Raw genomic sequence first — 14142 nt, forward strand, 5'->3', positions numbered from 1 at the left:
TGGTTCATATGTGTCAGGGGTTCAGGGAGAGAGGCACAGATGAGGGAGGAGACTGAGAGCGAGGGGGAAGAATCCCGGAACGAGGAGGAAGAGGATGACAATGACTTGAGGTTTTCCATGAGTCTTTCAAGTGAATCGGAGGATTCCCAAAAGGGGGCGCCCCTGGTCAGGCCAAGGGGAGTTACAGGGGCGACTCGTCAGGAGCGGGGGAGCAGCAGGGGAACCCCGAGTGGGAGTTGGAGATCGGGGCTGGCTTCCCCGCCAGAACGGAGTGAAGGGGGTGGAGTTCCCAGTGTGACAGGCGAAGCAGAGCAGGAAGCAGAGAGGGGAAGGAGATCGGGGCAAGACGTCCTGCCGGAAGGGGCGGAGAGTAGTACAGAGAGTAGTGTAACTGTCAAGAGGAAGGTCAGAGGTAGCGAACGCGCGCCAAGTTCAAATGTGGAGGCGCGCGGAAGTGCGGAGAGCCCAGAGGAGGAGCCTGGTCCCAAAGCACGGAGGAGGGGGGAGCAGGTGTCTGGGGATTCAGCGTCAGGGGAATACAGGAGGGAAGGAACCCAGGGGGGCAGAAAGACCCTGCGGAAAAGGAAGGACAGGAAGAGGTGGACCAGCAGAAGCCTCTTAAACTGGTGTAGAGGCGGGACTGATTCAGAGGGGACTTCGGCGGTCTAAGCGTAACAGACGTGGGGCTGCGCGCCTCGGCTGTGGAGCAAACAATGTACTTCAATAAAGACTTTTGTAAATAAAGTGGACTTGGCGTTGGTCTCTTGTGAGCTGGGACCTGAGGCAGCCCTGACAATATGGTTATGTGGTTTTTGTGAATACTGTGTGCAGACAAATCTTACATGCTTCTAAGGTTGCTTTAAACGGAAGAATCGCTATTCCAAGTTGGAAGGAAGTTGTAGCTGTTTTTTATTTTAAAAATTGACCAGTGCATGGAGGGCAGATCTATGAGCTCTTATCCACATGGAACCTCCTTGTTCTGAGGCAGCCTACCTGCGAGACCCAGGTGCAAAGTACAAACAGTACGTCGCCATCACCTTTGTGCTCTGCTGGTGAACCTACGAACGGAATCTGACTGTTTTTGTATTCTCCTTATCAGTATAGTTCATAGAGAGAGAGAAGGAAAGGCACGTGAGCAGCAATTGGTAAAAACACTGAGGTATTCTAGGCATAGCTGCCAACCGTCCCTTATTTGGTGGGAAAGTCCCTTATCCCAGCGCCGTGTCCCGCTGCTGTCCCTTATTGATGATGTCCCTTAAATTTCCCGGGTTCCAAAGGAAGCAGCTCCTCTCCCTCCCTCCCTGCTGGCCAGGGACAAGGGAAGCTCCAACTGTGTTGCTTGGCTGCATTGCTCACCCAATAAGGAGTCTAAGAACGACTGGGGGGTGGAGCTTGCATGCCTTGTGCCGATCAAATGGGGACTCGCCTTTGCTCAGCGCTTCCCAGCGGAGAGGTGACGATGGTTTCCCTTGCTGCATCTCCTTTGTCCGGTTGCTGCGCTGTGGGAACCACAGCTTGAGGCTTCATTTGGCTGCTGGCTGGACTTTCTGCCTTTGGCTCGGAGGGGCTCAGAAGTTGAACCTTCCTGTGCTTGGAAAATCCCTTATTTTGGCTGCTGATCCCTTATTTTTGAGGCTGCTGGTCCCTTATTTTCAAATCTGTAAGTTGACAGCTATGATTCCAGGACAGACCTAAAACGTGTAGGTACGTTTTCATGGAAAACCTTTCCCCTTTTGGAATGCACTCTCCTCAATCCGTGTTATTTATTATTACTATTATTAAATTTGCATGCCTCCCTTCATCTGTGGAGCTCAAGGCGGTTTACATCATAAAAAGACAAGTGATGTTGGTGACTGAACGAGCGAACCGCCTATGAAATGTGTGTGTGTGTGTGTGTGTGTGTGTGTGTGAACATGTTTGCTCATTCAGAGCAAGGGCGGAATTGCCCTTTCTCTGATTTAGCTTCACAACACCATTGTGTTACGGATGCATGACAACTCAGTACTGTTATGTAGCCTGTGTGATCCTTGATTACGGTAGTTAGAAGAAGCTCTTGTGTGTGTTTCTGATGGCACCAAAATTATTTGGAGCAGGAGCAGCTGTAGACCAGGCATAGGCAAACTCTGGCCCTCCATATGTTTGGGACTACAAGTCCCATCATCCCTGACCACTGGTCCTGTTAGCTAGGGATGATGGGAATTGTAGTCCCAAACATCTGGAGGGCTGGAGTTTGCCTATGCCTGCTGTAGACATAAGAGTAGGGAGGTGTTTTTTTGGGGGAGGGGGGTTGGACATTTTTCTGCCACCCCCCCAACTCCACCCTGAGTATTTTTGTGGTTGTTATTAAACTTGAGCTTCATTGCAAATAGAATCATAGAATTGTAGGTTGGAAGGGACCACATGGGTCATTTCGTCCAATGCCCTGCAATGCAGGGTTTTTTTGGCTCACGGTTGGGCTCGAACCCATGACCTTGGAAGTCTCATTCTCCATTGGCTGAGCTATCCCAGAGCTTACTCTACCCACTTCTGGCCAGGCTCCCACCCCAAGGACCAGACTCCACAATTCTATGATTCTGTGAGCAGCTAGATTTTTGAAAGCTTGCAAGTTGTCTTTGCGTAAGCGACCTGGAATGTGAGAATCTGAGCAACAATGCAGGCCGTGCTAATGTCCATCCCAGAATGTGTTTGAAACTGAACCACTCAACCCAGTGCAAAGTGTCCGGGAGCCTCAACTCTTCATTTATCACTGTATCTTAATATCCCTTGTAGATATAGATAGATAGATAGATGATAGATAGATGATAGATAGATAGATAGATAGATAGATAGATAGATAGATAGATATAGATAGATGATAGATAGATAGTTGTTGTTTAGTCGTTTAGTCGTGTCTGACACTTCGTGACCCCATGGACCAGAGCATGCCAGGCACTCCTGTCTTTCACTGCCTCCCGCAGTTTGGTCAAACTCACACTGGTAGCTTTGAGAACATTATCCAACCATCTAATCCTCTGTCGTCCCCTTCTCCTTGTGCCCTCCATCTTTCCCAACATCAGGGTCTTTTCCAGGGAGTCTTCTCTTCTCATGAGGTGGCCAAAGCATTAGAGCCTCAGCTTCAGGATCTGTCCTTCCAGTGAGCACTCAGGGCTGATTTCCTTCAGAATGGAGAGGTTTGATCTTCTTGCAGTCCATGGGACTCTCAAGAGTCTCCTCCAACACCATAATTCAAAAGCCTCCATTCTTTGACAATCAGCCTTCTTTATGGTCCAGCTCTCACTTCCATACATCACTACTGGGAAAACCATAGCTTTAACTATATGGACTTTGTCGGCAAGGTGATGTCTCTGCTTTTTAAGATGCTGTCTAGGTTTGTCATTGCTTTTCTCCCAAGAAGCAGGCGTCTTTTAATGTTGTGACTGCTGTCACCATCTGCAGTGATCATGGAGCCCAAGAAAGTAAAATCTCTCATAGATAAAAATCTTTATTTGCATCAGCCACAAGCTACAGCAAAGGAATCAAATACAGTGGTGCCTCGCAAGACGAAAAGTATCCGTTCCGCGATTCTCTTCGTCTAGCGGTTTTTTTGTCTTGCGAAGCAACCCTATTAGTGGCTTAGCGGATTAGCGCTATTAGCGGTTTAGCGGCTTTGCGGCTATTAAAGGCTTAGCGGCTTAGCCGCTAAAAGGCTATTAGCGGCGTAGCGGCTTAGAAAAAAGGGGAGGGGGAGCGGGGAAAAAATCGCAAGACTAGCAAGACGTTTCGTCTTGCGAAGCAAGCCCATAGGGAAATTCGTCTTGCGAAGCAACTCAAAAATGGAAAACCCTTTCGTCTAGCGGGTTTTCCGTCTTGTGAGGCATTCGTCTTGCGGGGCACCACTGTACAATCAAATACAGCTATAGCTGGGTGCTTGGCTATGCAAAAAAAGAAAGAAAGAAAAAGAATTTACAACTAAACAAAAAAATGAAAGAGTTAATAACAGTCCTTAGCTACAAATAAAACATATGAACGAATTGGCTTTTTTTACTAGACATTTAACACGTAAGTCAGATGGTAGATCTTATTCTGATTGCCCCGGCTAAATTTTTTGCCGTGTTTGCTGTCCCCTGGTAATCTTGGTCTGCAAGAAGGAAGAATCCTGTAGCAGTGGATGACAGAAGGATATCCCTTGTAACTTCTGAGGAGAATAGATTTTGTTGTGCTTTTAAGGGCCGTGATAGCCACAGAGCCCTTGTCATCTTGCCTGTCACACAAGAGGATTATGGTCTCCTGTTTCTCCCGATAGCCGTTTACAAGCGATCTTGTCTTCTGTGTCTTTCAAAATCCAATTAATATTTCAAGGTATCAGCAAGGAAAAGGCCCAGCAAGCAGTTTTTTTGTTTTTCGTTTGCAGCGCAAGACTGTTGATTGATGGCACGCCTAACTGAGTGAGCGAGCGAGAGAGATATCTGCATAATAGCACCCTGTATGTCAAATTCTTGGTTACGGGATCCACAGAGCCTTTCAAACCCTTTTCCTTAAGCAAGAATCCTCCTTTGCAAACCTGGGAATGGTTACATGAGAGCGGAGGCTTGTAATAGATGCTGTCAATTTGAAAGGCTGACACTTAGAATCCTCAAGTCTTGCTTTAAAACCAGAATAGTCCTAAATTCTGAATCCTCTCAAGCTTTACTGCTCTTTTTGGTAGTAGGCTCTGGTCCATGAAAACCTATGCCGTAATAACATTTATAACTGTTTGAAGACCCTTTGTTGTATTTGCTACAGAGGGCAAATACCGTATTTTTCGCTCCTAAAAAGTAAGGGGAAATGTGTGTGCGTCTTAATGGAGCGAATGCAGGGGGGGAGGCAGGCAGGAAAAGCCCCCAAAAGCCGCACACAAGCTCCGCGCAGCACTTGCGGGCTTTTCCTCAGGAGGGAGAAGGGACTGACGTGGCCAGTCAGTCCCTTCTCCCTCCTCGTAGAAAAGCCCGCAGGAGCCGCACACACCTTAAAGGGTAGCAGCCCCGTGAAGCTCGCGGAGCAGCGGAAAGGCTGCGTGCTTTTCTGCTGCTCCCCAACCTGCTCTTTGGGGCTGGCAGTGGGCTTCCCCCCGTCAGCCCCAAGAGCAGGTCGAAAGGAACCTGAAGCCTCCGGAGTGCAGCAGGAACTCACTGCTCATCTCCAGTTACAGCCCCTATTGCACCGGTGTTGTGTAGTGGTTAACTCGCTGGTTCTCAAACTTTTTTCTCTGGGCTACGCTTTTGGAATAAGAATTTCTTTCTGCCACACCAAGGTTTTTTTTACTGATAAGAAATACATTGAACAACTCCTAGCAGTGCTTGATTTAAAACATAGAACACAACTACTTTATACAGTGCACGCTCGGGTTGCGAACGTGATCCGTGTGGGATGCATGTTTGCAACCCGTAGCGTTCGCAACCTGCAGCTGCGGGTCTGTGCATGTGTGGGTTGTGATTTGGTGCTTCTGCGCATGCGCGACTGCCAAAACCCAGAAGTAACCCGTTCCGGTATTTCCAGGTTTCGGCGGTCTGTAACCCCCCCCCCCAAAAAACCGCAACCTCAAGGATCTGTAACCCGAGGTATGACCGTAATAGGGTCCTGGGATGTCCAGAAAGTATAAAACAAGGCAGCTATGTAAGAATAGGAGTCATTTCCAAAATATAATGATAAATACAAATACTGTACAACCTTAAATAGAGACTCAGTGAGAGGTGTGAACTTGCTTTTGCCGGGTGATCTCATTTATTTGAGACACAGGGATGTGGGTGGCGCTGTGGGTTAAAGCACAGAGCCTAGGACTTGCTGATCAGAAGGTCGGTGGTTTGAATCCCCGCAATGGGGTGAGCTCCCGTTGCTCGGTCCCTGCTCCTGCCAACCTAGCAGTTCAGAAGCACGTCAAAGTACAAGTAGATAAATAGGTACCACTCCGGCGGGAAGGTAAACAGCATTTTTGTGCGCTGCTCTGGTTCGCCAGAAGCAGCTTAGTCATGCTGGCCACATGACCCAGAAGCTGTACGCCGGCTCCCTCGGCCAATAAAGCGAGATGAGTGCCGCAACTCCAGAGTCGGTCACATGTGGACCTAATGGTCAGGGGTCCCTTTACCTTTAATGTGAGACACATTCTCATATCCTCATTAACACAAAGAAGCCTTTCTGTTTTCTGATCGTTCGTATTGATCGTAGTTGAAAATCCCTGTTTTCAACCGTATCTCCGGGGAAAACTGTAGAATAGCCAATGCTTTTAGACGAGAGGCATGGATACGCCTCAAGTTCCCAGTGCTCCTGAATGCTTCGATTTTGGTTTTAAATGCAGTGTAAAGTAGTCTCTATGGGAGTATATTTTATTTAATTATGGGGTATCAGAATTTTAGGGGGCTAATCAGGCTGGGATAGCTGGGATAGCAGGCTTGTTGGTTTTTGAATGTCTGATGTAGATTTTTTCAATTTCGTTGCTCTGTATGGGACAATGACAATAAAGATTATCTCATCGTATCGTAGTCACTGAAAATCTCCCCTTCTGTGCCGAAACCCTGCTGCAGAAATAGTGACAGGTCTCTGAGGCCCCAGGTCACGACACCTGAGCTGAGCAGCCTGAGGATTAGCCCTGACTGGTCCCGCTCCTTGGAGAAGCTGTCTGGGCACAGCGCTCAAACACCTTTTGCCAGCCTGCAAGCAGCCATTGTGTGCTAATGCAGTGTGGGCCTCTTGTGTGCAGAAGCAGTGTGCTTGTGTTGGCAGAGGAAGGAAACTTTCTTTTTAAAAAAATCTGTTGCTGTGTGAAAATGCTAATGGCTTGGCATCTACTGGACGACTCTCTTCCCTGCTGCATAATTTTTAGTTCTGCTTGTCTGGCTATATCGGCCGCTTGCGACCAAGCGAAGATGCCCGGGTGCCAGGTTGCTGCCTGACGTCTCCGCCATCTGGAGGTGCGAGCCTGGGGATCCTTGGACGTGGGCTGTTTTCACATGCTAGCAAAACACATGTGAGAGCTGGACCATAAAGAAGGCTGATCGTCGAAGAATTGATGCTTTTGAATTCTGGTGCTGGAGGAGACTCTTGAGAGTCCCATGGACTGCAAGAAGATCAAACGCATCCATTCTTAAGGAAATCAGACCTGAGTGCTCACTGGAAGGACAGATCCTGAAGCTGAGGCTCCAAGACTTTGGCCACCTCATGAGAAGAGAAGACTCCCTGGAAAAGACCCTGATGTTGGGAAAGATGGAGGGCACAAGGAGAAGGGGACGACAGAGGACGAGATGGTTGGATAGTGTTTTTGAGGTTACCAGCATGAGTTTGACCAAACTGCGGGAGGTAGTGGAGGACAGAGGTGCCTGGCGTGCTCTGGTCCAGGGGGTCACAAAGAGTCGGACACGACTAAACCACTAAACAACAAAGCAAAACACATCCCTCAGAATTCTATCTGTTATATTTTATCAGAATGAGTTTCAGGAACCAAAAGGCCGTGCAGTGGTACCTTAGTTCTCAAACACCTTGGTGCACAAAAAAACCTGGAACCCAAACACTGTAAGTGTTCTAGTTTGCGAACTTTTCTTGGAAGCTGAATATACTCCGTTTTGAGTGCCACACTTCCAGTTTGAGTGTTACGCTGAGGTCTGTCTGTTTTTGCTATTTATTTTGCGTTTTCCTGGCTCTTTTTTGTGACTGTGTGGAACCCAGTTCAGCTACTGACTGATCGGTTGTGTGACTGCAGTACATCCTTTATTGCTTTCATTTGATGGATCAATGGTCTCGCTAGATAGCACAGTTCATGTTAAAATGCTGCTTTAGGGATTGTTTTTAAAAGTCTGGCACGGATTAATCCATTTTGCATTACTTTCTATGGGAAAGCATGCCTTGGTTTTGGAACGCTTTGATTTCGGAACGGACTTCTGGAATGGATAAGTTTGAGAACCAAGGTACCACTGTGTTGGAAAATACCATTTTTGAGACATCTGGCCCAGAAATGGCAACTAGGCGTTCCATTTTGGCAACTGTAACCCTGGTTTAAGGAGCCATTTGGCACCCAGCTTATACAGTCATACCTCGGGTTACAGACGCTTCAGGCTACAGATGCTTCAGTTTTTTGGGTTGCGTACTGCGCTGAACCCGGAAGTACAGGAATGGGTTACTTCTGGGCTTCGGCGCTCGCACAGAAGCCCCAAATCGCAACCCGCGCGTGCACAAACGCGGCACTGCGAGTTGCGAATGCTGCGGGTTGCGAACGTGCCTCCCGCACGGATCACGTTCGCAACCCGAGCGTCCACTGTATATCTGAGTTTCTAACCCTGGCTTCCGCCACAGTGTGGCTCTAGGCTGGTGCTTCTCCACAGAAGCTTACAACTCCCAGAAGCCCCAGCCAATACAGTGGTACCTCGGGTTAAGAACTTAATTTGTTCCGGAGGTCCATTCTTAACCTGAAACTGTTCTTAACCTGAAGCACCACTTTAGCTAATGGGGCCTCACGCTTCCACGCTGCCGCCACACAATTTCTGTTCCCATCCTGAAGCAAAGTTCTTAACCTGAGGTACTATTTCCGAGTTAGTGGAGTCTGTAACCCGAGGTAGCACTGTAATGCACTTTATCACATAGCCTGGGGCTCATGTTTCCTGTGGGCTTTGAATTAGCTGTACACCTAACCGGAGAGGGTCTCCTCCTCTCCCCACAACTTCAGGTGGTAGTGTAGGTAGTTCCTTAGCTTCCCGTAAGAGGCTGGACTCCTCTCTGGCTGAAAGGCAGAGAGAGCTGCTTGAAGAATTCATGCAATTTTTTGGGCAGATGAGGTGCGTTTTCGTCCCTGCCTGCCTTTGTGACTTTTAAGCCATTTTTTCTTTTGAACCTACACTCGGTTTTAAATTGTGCAGTGATATTGTTGTAGCCTGCTGTGGGTCCTCACGGGAAAGCTGTGTAATATCCTAGAGCTGGAAGGGACCCTGAGGGGCATCTAGACCAACCCCCCGGAATACGCAGCTATCCCATATGGAGATTGAACCTGCGATCTTGGTGTTATCAGCAAAGCGCTCTGACCAGCTGAGCTATCCAGGGCCTAATAATAATAATAATAATAATAATAATAATAATAATAATAATAATTTATACCCCGTCCATCTGGCTGGGCTTCCCCAGCCACTCTGGGCGGCTTCCAAAAAAATATTAAAATACTGTAATACATCAAACATTAAAAGCTTCCCTAAACAGGGCTGCCTTCAGTTGTCTTCTAAAAGTCTGGTAGTTGTTGTTCTCTTAGACATCTGGTGGGAGGGCGTTCCACAGGGCGGGTGCCACTACCGAGAAGGCCCTCTGTCTGGTTCCCTGTAGCCTCACTTCTCGCAGTGAGGGAACCGCCAGAAGGCCCTAGGAGCTGGACCTCAGTGTCCAGGCAGTACGATGGGGGTGGAGACGCTCCTTCAGGTATACTGGACCTTAAATGAGGCTGGGTCACAGTAAATTGCAATGCGAATGGATTTCCCCCCACCCCCCATATCTACTTTTCACTGCCTCCTGCCCTTTTCGGCAGGCAAAGCGGCTTCTGCAGGCTCCGTAGGCAGTAAATTAGACTTTATCGCAGCAGCGAAACCTTCTCACGTCCCTCTTGAATCAGCGTGTGGGTTTATCGCCGCTGCTATATAATCCCAGCGTATGTGATGGGAGCAGGCAGCAAAGAGACGGAAAATATAATAACAACGAACTGGCCTTTTAAGCTGCTTTAATTGAGCTGTAAACCGTGTTTCTGACAATGGTGAATCACTTTTGCTTTGAAGAGGCTTTCCCCCCCATCAGCGGCTATGCAGAAACACTTCAAATATTTGCCCTTACCTGCAGCAGCTCAGCGAAGAAGCAAATTCTTAAACAAAATGTGGTTTTTATAATGAATGGCCTTGGCGTGGAGGAGAGCAGGCATTTCCTTCCCTTTTCAGGAACGTTTTGCAATTGTGTTCTCTGGGATGCTCAGTCGGAAAGCGGCAGCGTTCAAAGATTTTGGGCACTTTCAGATTGCTGCTGTTTTCAGGTGGGATTCAATCGCACGCTGGCCGGTACGTTCAAGATGCATAATTATAGTTGATTGGGAGGTCTTGCTCAGCAAGCCCGCTTTCCCCCGAGAGATCAAGCTTCTTGCAAGAAGGAAAGCTATCTCATGAGAAGAGAATACTCCCTATAAAAGACCCTGATGTTGGGAAAGATGGAGGGCACAAGCAGAAGGGGATGACGGAGGATGAGATGGTTGGACAGTGTTCTGGAAGCTACCAGCATGAGTTTGACCAAACTGCAGGAGGCAGTGGAAGACAGGAGTGCCTGGAGTGCTCTGGTCCAGGGGGTCACGAAGAGTGGACACAACTAAATGACAAACAATGGGGAAAATGCACATGGAATCATAGAACCGTAGATTTGAAGGGACCTGAGGGTCATCTAGTCCAGCCCCACACAATGCAGGAATCTGAGCTAAAGCATCCATGTGAAATATATTCAAGAGTGGATTTCATGCTCGTTATTCAGCTCATAGTGGTGAGGAGGAATGGAAGTTCCCCCAGAATGTCTGCTTTATATACATTATTTACACAATGGGCCCCCCGTGATTGGCTAATTCTGGGATTCACCTGTAGGCCAATCAGGTTGCGAATTCATTTCCACCTGGAGCTGGATTGGGTGGCTCCTGTGGACCAATCAGACTGTTGCATTCTGGATCCTATTCAACTCAGTACATAACTTCTCCTTAAAGGTAAAGGCAAAGGGACCCCTGACCATTAGGTCCAGTCACTCTGGGGTTGCGGCGCTCATCTCGCTTTACTGGCCAAGGGAGCTGGCGTACAGCTTCCGAGCAATGGGAGCTCACCCTGTCACGGGGATTCAAAGCACCGACCTTCTGATCGGCAAGTCCTAGGCTCTGTGGTTTAACCCACAGCGCCACCCGCCTCCCTCACTTCTCCTTAGGCCATCCCTATTTTCAGTGGAGAAATGTTGGAGCATATGGAGTTATGTGACCCCCAAACCAAGGAGATAAGTAACTGTACAACCTTCAGAAGGCAGCCCTGTCTAGGGAAGTTTTTTAAAAAATATTTAATGTTTTATTATGTTTTTATATACAGTGAGGGTGAAAAGCACAGTCATACCTCTTGTTACGTTTGCTTCATGTTACGTTCTTTCAGGTTACGTCTCACGGCGACCCGGAAGTACCGGAAAGTGTTACTTCTGGGTTTCGCCACTCATGCATGCGCAGACGCACAAAATGACGTCACACGCATGCGCAGAAGCGGTGAATCGCAAACCACGCGTGCGCAGGTGTTCCGCTGCAGGTGGCGTTCCTTTCATGTTACAAACGGGCCTCTGGAACGGATCCCGTTCTCAACCAGAGGTAGCACTGTATTTGATCCCCTGCTAAATTTGTCCGTTTGAGGAAGAAATGACCATTCCATAATTTTAATGGAAGGCTTATTGTAGCTGTGAGAGACAGAATAACAACAGGAAAAAAACCTAGTTACCCCATTCAGGACCAGGGAGTCCCCCCACAATAGCAACACAACCACCACCACTTTGTACCATGTTTTTATGTTCCGGCTTGGGTGATTGCATACCATGGCTTTCTCAGTTCAGACCGTGTCGTACAAGGAATGGATATCTCAGCTCCTTTAACCCCGGTTTGGTCTGATGCCTCCAGATTGCACTTATATACTTTGCCAGCGGCTCGACGGCCTTGGCTGATCCATCCCTGCTGTAAGTCATTCTCCCTTTTGAGGAAATTGTTGTGGAAGATTGAAAATAGAAGGCTGAAAATAGAAGGCTGGCTTTCTGCCGGTGTTCTGAGACCATATGCTATGTCTCTCCAGAGTTTCAGAATATCAAGTCCGCCCCCCCCCTTCCCCTCCTGCTTTCCCTTCAGGGAAAGTTGCCTGATCCAGCCAGGATGTGTGAAAACCGCTTGCTGGTATGTCCCTGACTGTGTCACAAAACCCCAATGTGTGAAAATCCTGCAGTTTCCCCTGGCGCTTGACTCTAAACTGGCCTTGGGCACTTGGGGGCAAATAGCGAAAAGAAGAAGTGTGTTTTCCTGTAGTGATGATATATACACTTTCAAAATCTGAGAAATAGCACTGTTTTTCGTTCTCTCTTACTCTGCTCCTTTCAGTCATTTCCTGGCCACGAGGCAAAAGTCTGGGGAATAAAATGTGGCTTTAGAGCCAGCGTGTTGTAGTGATTAGAGAAGTCGGAGCATTTCAGATAAAATACATTTTTAGGATGGGAGTGATGAAAGACACAATTTATTTCTTTTTCAGAAATCTAGCACATCACTCCCTGAACAAGCCAGATTGCTTCATCTCCTGTTTTTTCTGCTGTTCCCACACCAGCTTTTCCTCTGAGAATGTGACTTGATTGTTAACAACAACAACAACAACAACAACAACAACAACTTTATTATTTACACCATGCCCATCTGACTGGGTTGCCCCAGCTACATATAAAAACATAACAAACCATCACGCATTAAACAAATTCCTAATACACGACTGCCTTCAGATGTCTTCTAAAAGTTGTGTAGTTCTTTATCTCCTGATAGGAGGGTGATTCACAGGGAGGGCACCACTACCAAGAAGGCCCTGTAACCTCGCTTCTTGCAGTGAAGGAACCCTCAGAAGGCCCTCGGAGATGGATCTCTGTATCCAGACTGAACAATGTGGGTGGAGATGCTCCGTCAGGTCTACTGGGCCGAGGGCGTTTAGGGCTTTAAAGGTTTAAAGCACCAACATTTTTATTTCTATGCATGTATAAAACTAATGGTCATTTTCTGCAGGCTGATCCAGAAAGGCCAATGGCCAAGGATAATAGCCCAGCAAATCTACAAATGTACAGCCCCCAGCTCAAGTTGGGATGATGCACATAAACTTGCAAAAGATTCTCTCCCATGGATGTTGAGTATCCCACCTTCCTTTCCTGCAGGCACCTGTGAGCCATTTGTGGCATGCTGCCCTCCTAGGAGAATGAAATAATAATAATAATAATAATAATAATAATAATAATAATAATAATAATAATATATTATTTATACCCCACACATCTGGCTGGCTTTCCCCAGCCACTCTGGGTGGCTCCCAACAGAATATTAAAAACATGATAAAACATCAGTCATTAAAAACTTCCCTAAACAGGGCTGCCTTCAGATGTCTTCTAAACGTCAGATAGTTGTTTATTTCCTTGACATCTGATGGGAGGGTGTTCCACAGGGCGGGCGCCACCACTGAGAAGGCCCTCTGCCTGGTTCCCTGTAGCCTCACTTCTCGCAGGGAGGGAACTACCAGAAGGCCCTTGGAGCTGGACCTCAGTGTCCGGGCTGAATGATGGGGGTGGAGACACTCCTTCAGTTCTACTGGGCTGAGGCCGTTTAGGGCTTTCAAAGTCAGCACCAACACTTTGAATTGTGCTTGGAAACGTACTGGGAGCCAATGTAGGTCTTTCAAGACTGGTGTTATGTGGTCTCGGCGGCCGCTCCCAGTCACCAGTCTGGCTGCCGCATTCTGGATTAGTTGCAGTTTCCGAGTCACCTTCAAAGGTAGCCCCACGTAGAGCGCATGGCAGTAGTCCAAGCGGGAGATAACTAGAGCATGCACCACTCTGGCGAGACAGTCTGCGGGCAGGGAGGGTCTCATCCTGCGTACCAGATGGAGCTGGTAGACAGCTGCCCTGGACACAGAACTGACCTGCGCCTCCATGGACAGCTGTGAGTCCAGAATGACTCCCAGGCTGCGCACCTGGTCCTTCGAAAGCACAATTTCCCTCTTCCCATAGATGCAGGGTTCATGGCGCGGATTCCTGCAAGCTTAATCGAAGATCTGCCCTGCCTTTGCTTTGCCTTGTAGATCTCCTCTCTCACTGCGCCCGACAACAGAGGCATCGCCGCCTGTTCTAAAAATGCCACTTGGATGCTGATGAGGAATATCATTAGCATAATTTTAAGCTGAGCACATCACTTGGCTTATGAAAATATTTTGGCAGCTGTCCTACCTTATTTTAGATGAGTGGCGGAAGGGAGGGTCGGATGCAAGCCGCTGTCGGATGTGCCTTGCATGGCAATGACCTCTTTCCTTTGGCGATAAAGATGTTCAGGAGAGCGACTTGCGTTCCAGGCATTTTGCCAGCGCACCTTCCCTGCATCCAATT

General features: G+C 48.0%; 1 protein-coding gene across 2 annotated transcripts in view; it reads left to right on the forward strand.

Moving 5' to 3' along the window:
* The window catches only part of GDPD5 (glycerophosphodiester phosphodiesterase domain containing 5), a 174794-nt gene that overhangs the window by 70902 nt on the left and 89750 nt on the right, over positions 1-14142 (forward strand). The gene's annotated exons all lie outside the window — the stretch shown is intronic.

Source organism: Podarcis muralis, chromosome 4, assembly GCF_964188315.1.
Source record: "Podarcis muralis chromosome 4, rPodMur119.hap1.1, whole genome shotgun sequence".
Classification (NCBI taxonomy): Eukaryota; Metazoa; Chordata; class Lepidosauria; order Squamata; family Lacertidae; genus Podarcis; species Podarcis muralis.